This window comes from Vicugna pacos, chromosome 10 (genome assembly GCF_048564905.1).
Source record: "Vicugna pacos chromosome 10, VicPac4, whole genome shotgun sequence".
Taxonomy (NCBI): Eukaryota; Metazoa; Chordata; class Mammalia; order Artiodactyla; family Camelidae; genus Vicugna; species Vicugna pacos.
Window position 1 is genome coordinate 44,983,693 of NC_132996.1, and position 6,365 is coordinate 44,990,057.

Genomic DNA, 6,365 nt, shown 5'->3' on the forward strand with positions numbered 1-6,365 from the left:
TACCTGCTGAGCGGGGAATCAAAAATGGGGATACCAATCATTGTTTCCCTTCAGACATGAAGAAGATGTTTTATTTTAAGGATTTTTTTGCACTCCAAAAACTTGCACATGATAATTTTTATCACTTCAGTAGGGCAGGAAAAATAGTGAAGTTATATAAAAGCAATTAAAAAATAATCTTAAGCTACCTGCAACTGGATGTCTGGTGCATGTGGTGTTTGTTTAACAGTGAAAAGCACATCAGTAATTCCAATAGAATGTATTCACTATGACCCAAATGCTGCCATCACTATAGGAGATAGGGGGCAAATGTGACCTCCAACAAGAGAGCAGACAAGGAAAGAGCACTGCTGTGGACTTGGGCCTTGGAACCCAGCTGTAAAGTGAGAGATACATCATTCTAGGAAGTTTCCTATGGTCTGGAGAATGGCCATCACCACCCAGAAGTATTCCTTCCTAGTTGCCCCTAGTATTAATGGGTTAGCCACCATGCCTGAGTTTCTAACGACAGTCACCAAGAGTATTTCACAGGCCAGAACTCTTGAATTCAAATTAATATAGATAACAACCACTGGGATATCTGTTATAAATGCAGACTCCCAGCCCCCACCCTCAAAAACTGTTGACTGCGAGATAGAGCCATGCCATGACCCCAAGCCCTTGCACAGTTGAGCCCCTGCCCGACTCTTTCACTTCAACTTGCCCCAGGCTCCCCTTTCCTCTTTCCGCTCCAGCCCTTCCTTTTTGCCTGCAATGTTTCCTCCTGCCAAAAGTCCTTGGCATATGCTATTTTTTGTGCCTGAAGTAACTTTTCCTTCCTGTTTCACCTAGTAAATTCCTAGTTCTATCTTAGATATTAGTTAAAACTTTCCCTTCTATGGGAAGTATTCTCTGGCATTCTAGGCTTAATTATATAAATTCCCTCTCACACTGTATAGCTTCCTCCTAGTAGTGATTTTATGTGTGTTTACATAATTATTTAACTGATGTCTGACTCCTCTTTCAGAAAATAAGCTCCATGCAAGCAAGAAGTTTACTTTCTCCAAGTTATCACTAGTGTGCCCTTGATAGAGCTTAGTACATACTAACTGTTCAGTAAATGTTTGTGTAAATGATTAATACATGTTTTATATCATTTTTTAAAAATTATTCTCTGAAAGTGGTCTATAAGACTTCGAGATTAAATGAATTAAGAAAGTAGTAACCTACCTTGTTCCTCTAAGAAAAAAACTCAATGTACTTTTTCAGGAAATCTATTCCCTGAGCAAATTCAGAGTCACAGACAACTAAAAACACAAGTTCAAGGTGCCTGACTGATAAGCTACACCACATAAATGTGGAAATTGGTCATCCATTATTCTGCATCCTTTGTCTTGTGTGATCAAGTTAATCAAGACTAAATGCCTTTTCATGTAGTTTATTTCATATTGGATATTCTTCTCAGACTTCTTGTTTTATTTGAAAACTGAAGCTACTGTCATTACCAAAGGGGAAAAGTTGGGGAAGGATAAATAAGGAGTTTGGTATTAACAGAGAAACATTACTATGTATAAAATAGACAAACAAGGACCTACTGTATAGCACAGGGAACTATATTCAATTTCTTGTAATAAGCTATAATGGAAAAGAATCTGAAAAAAATATGTATGTATATGTATAACGGAATCACTTTACTATACACCTGAAATTACCACTGTAAATCAATTATACATCAATAAAAAATAAAATTTAAAAAAGCTAGTTGTTTTTAATAGAGGATCTCACATGCTTTGACACCATCATGCCAACAAGACTTTAATGATACAGTGAGACATCTTCTGGGCTCCTCAGATAAGCGTCATAGGTGTGCCAGAATGAGACAATAAGTCAGCTCCCTTAAGTAGTGTTTTATTCTACCCTAAGCAATATTTAATTCCTCTATTTTTAATTAACTATTAGCTCAGAAAGTATATTATTTAACTGTCTTAGAATACATTTTAGTATCCAATGTTTCACAGGCGGGGCATTTTGATTAAGATACATAGACTGGGCAACATCTGCAGCAAAATCCCGGGCCTCTCCAGGGCCGGATACATAATTTGCAGGACCCAGTGCAAAATGAAAATGTAGAGGCCCTTTTTCAAAAAAACGTGGAGGGGGAGGATGTCATTTAGTGGAGCATTTTCCTTTCTCCATAGTCTGCCTCTCAATGTGTCGTGGTATTTTTAATTGGCTATTTAATGTTCCAAGTAAAGAAAAATAAAAATTTTAACTTACTAGCATATTTTGCTTTACTATTCATCTATATTATGCAAGGCCAGTTTTGAATGAATATAGCATTTAAATTGCACTTGGAATAATTAAAATTAACAGAATTCCTGTATTTTGGTTTGACCAGGGAGGGTGCCTAAAACTGGCCAGAACAACAAACACAAATCACACTCAGGACGATTGGAAAGAGGAAGAGAGCATCCCCTGACTCACAGAGCTGGTGAAGAGCGTTCTCCTCGGCAAGTGGCATTCATGAGGTAAGTGCAAACCCTCAAAGGAACCAGGAGCCCCAGCCTACCAAAAGCCTGAGAGTTCTAGTTCAGCATTTCCTCCAGCCGTCAGAGTGATGAGCCATGCCTGATGGGGTGAGTCACATGTCTCTCCTTTCAGTGAACCAACACTATAACCCATGCCCCCCACCACACACACAGGGTTTTTAAACCTCTGTGGCAAGACACAGTCAACATCCGGATTGAGGATAAGGGAGAAACTCACCACTGCCAGGAGGCTGCCTTGCTGACCACTCACCCTACATACTCCGGTGAAGTAATTCAGCAGGACCCTATGGGGCCTTCCTGGAACAGATTTCCACCCTCTCCATCCCCCAGAATCTTCACTGCCTGCCTCTTATTTGTAGAAAAACTTTAGCCTTCTAGGCTTTCCCCGAGTTCCAAAGAGTAAATTTAATCAGAGGAGTGAGAAAAATGCATAAACAAAGGAAAACACACAAGCAAGACAAAATAATAGTTTACAGTCATTAAACAAAGTCAAGGACCTTTAGTGCCTCCTTGAGAGAGATAGATAATATTCTGAGCCGAATCCTTTGAGCTGTTTGGCAGATACTGAAACCTCCATCAGGTAGAAGTTGTTAACTGTATACTGACCACAGCAAGTAGACCTCAGACTTGCAGGAACAGAAGGTTGATGATGTGGACTCCTGATTACATCACTATCAACCAATCAGAAAAATGTCCATGAGCTGATCACACACCCTGAAAAAAATCTTTCCCTGAAAGCCATCATTGAGGAGTTTAGGCCACTTGTTCACTAGCTGCCTGGATTCCTTGTCTGGTGCCCTGCAATAAATGCTGCGTTTTCCTTCACCACAACCCAGTGTCAGTAGATTGGTTTTACTGAGCATGTGCAAATGAACTAGAGTTTGGTTTGGTAACAGTTTTAACAGTGCTGCCAGCACAGAGCAGGTGCTCCTCTGTCCTTAGACACTGTGGGGCACAAGAACCAAATTTGACACTCCCCACACCTACATCCAGGCCTAACAGAAGTAGATGGTGGCATCAGTCATAGGGTGGAGCTAAGAGGTGCCCAGGGTACTAGGAAGTAGGGGGATGGGTGACCCAGAACCCATGCAGTGGCAGACAGGATCTTATAGGAAACTCCAAGCCTTCTGTGCATGCTCTATTTTTCCATCAGACTTCACTTACAAAACATAAATTCAAAGATAAAATTACTATCAATTTCAAAACAGCAACTATGGAGCACAAAATTGCAAGTGCAAGGCCTTTACTGTGGGATCCTGTGTGACTGCAACAGTTAAACACTTATAAAGACAGTCCTGAATCCTTCCTTTTTAAAAATAGACAAATGCTAAAGATCATATGATGCAAGATAACAGGAAGACAGAAGTAGATCTTCAGCACAGAGAGCAGATACCTTCATGACAAGCTGATTTACCCTGTTTTTCTTAATAATGTTGCCGGCATGACACTACTTATCTGAGTAGTTTATAGATTGTTTGGAAAGAGAATGAAATAGGGTAAAAAGAAAAAAAAATGTGTAATTCTGTCCAAACAGGAAAAAAAAAAACTCTTTTGTTGGCCTGTAAAAGTCTTGATTAATAATTTACTATTCAGAGGCAGGTGTGAGATACCACGGAGATTATTTTCTGTATGACTTTTTGGCTAAAAAAGGATAATAAAATCTTCAAAATTACTGGCATTCAATTTGGTTTCTGCCTTCAAGTCAATCCTGGATTCCAAAGGGATGCAATTACCATAATGCAATCAAGATCTATAAGACTATGATTCTGCAGTATAAGACTTGGAAGTTCAGTTATGTGAGCTTAAGGAGATATAAGGCAGATCACAGATTCTTTAAATTACTTCCTACAACTTACAGTTTAAGTAATATTTTAAAATTAACCTTGACTTGCATTAGAGATCTAGGTGAATTTTCCAGCCATTAATGCAACTGACTGACATAGACTTTAGTAATTACTCCATACAGGAAGGAAACATTTGGAATCAGCCTGTGGGCCCATCTATGACATAAGTAGATGAAGAAGAATTAAAAGGGAAAAACAATTCTTGAGAAGTGGAAATAATCATCACTCAAAGAAAATTCTTAGTGTTACCTAAATATGTTATTCTGTTTTCTCTACAGAAAAATAAATGTCTCTACCCTGATAGGACTTTTATCTTGAAAAGACACTGAAATAATCTTTTCTATCATTTCAAGGACAGTGTCACACATGGTGCCCCTATAAGAGAGAGATTTATTCAAAGGCTCTAAAGAAGGACACAGGCTGCTCAGACTCAGAGGGAAGGAAGAGAGGATATAGAAAGCTCAGGCTTGCATTTCTGAAGCTCATGTACTTATCAAAACATTCTTGAGGAAACTTTATTTATAAGTCACATGGACAGTCCTATGAGTTGTTGCCCTTAATAGGGTAGAAATCTAATGGGTATATAAGCTTCTCACATATCTTTCCCTACTTAAAATGTTTCATAAAAATGTTTTATTAAGTTGACTATTTCTTATGTAAATTTCATATTATAATATAAATATTTGAAAAATTAAAATACACTTTTAGAATTTATAACTCTAAAAATTAAAAGACTTCTTAACTTAAAGTTCTGAGTAAGATAAGTAAACTAAAAAATATCCTGTCTTGATGTTTGTGTGTGTGCCTCTGTGTGTTTGTGTGTGAGTTTATACATACATTCACATTAATGTGCATGAATTTTCTAGGTATCAAATTTTCCTTCATTTTTCATTGAGCACAACTTAAATGAAGGATTGAGCTTACATTTTTTTATAAACAAATAGAGAACATAATAAGCACAGATTTTTGCTTATACATTTAAATATAAGACAATGTGCAACTGCAACCTATTTTGTTTATACTAAATTTTAACAATTCATAATCATTAATCCTTCATATCATTTTAGGGGGTATGGAAATAAAGTGAGGTTTTTATGAAAGAACATAATTCACATATTGAAATACAAAAGTAAATTATTTTAAAGTCAGAAAAAGATATTTATGAAAAATAAATGTATTGAATACTTTTAGAGAAAATCTACTAGACTTTATTCAATTACCATCATATCATCAACTGAAGCAAACTTTAAGAGCATCTAAATGAAAATCCAAACATATTTTACATGAGGAAAGTGAAGTCCAATGAGTTAAATGACTCATTCCTTGGGTCACCATTCATTAGTGACAAAGCAACAGTCACAATGCTAGTTTTCTAAATTTCACTCCAGTGGTTTTTCTCTAATGAAACATGTTTTTCCAAATAATAATATTGTCAATTATTCTTTAACATTATAAATGGAAACGAAACATCCAGTTGTTCAATCTCATTTTTTTTTGCAGGAAAGCAACTAGACTTTATTAAGGACCTGCCATGTACATTGTGTTTCTGTTTACATTAAACTTTTTTGGACATAATTATAAATTTATATATAGTCCTAAGAATGACACAGAAAGATCTCATGTACTTTTGAACTATTTTACCCAAAGGTAACATCTTGCAAAACTACAGTGCAGTATCAGAGCCAGGATATGAGCTCTGATAGTCAAGACTGAGAATCCCTCCATCACTGCGTGATCCTTCCTGTTGCCTTTGCAAAGCCATATCCACTACCCTCTCCTACCACATTCCTGAGCCTTGGCAATCACTAAGAAGTTCTCCATTTCTACCACTTTTTATCATTTCACATGTTATATAAATAGAATAATATAGTATGTGAACTTTGGGGGTTGGCTTTTTAAACTCAGCATAATTCCTTTGAGTTTCATCCATGTTTTTGCATGAATAAATAGTCCACTATTATTTACTGCTGAGCAGTATTTCATAGTGTGGATG

At 36.8% G+C, this 6,365-nt stretch overlaps 1 long non-coding RNA gene across 1 annotated transcript; it reads left to right on the forward strand.

The window, feature by feature from the left end:
* Positions 1-337: 337 nt before the first annotated feature.
* Positions 338-6,365, forward strand: LOC140698992 (uncharacterized). Its single transcript, XR_012077003.1, has 3 exons — positions 338-383; positions 2,378-2,507; positions 6,020-6,365. It is a non-coding gene; the product is annotated as an uncharacterized lncRNA (long non-coding RNA).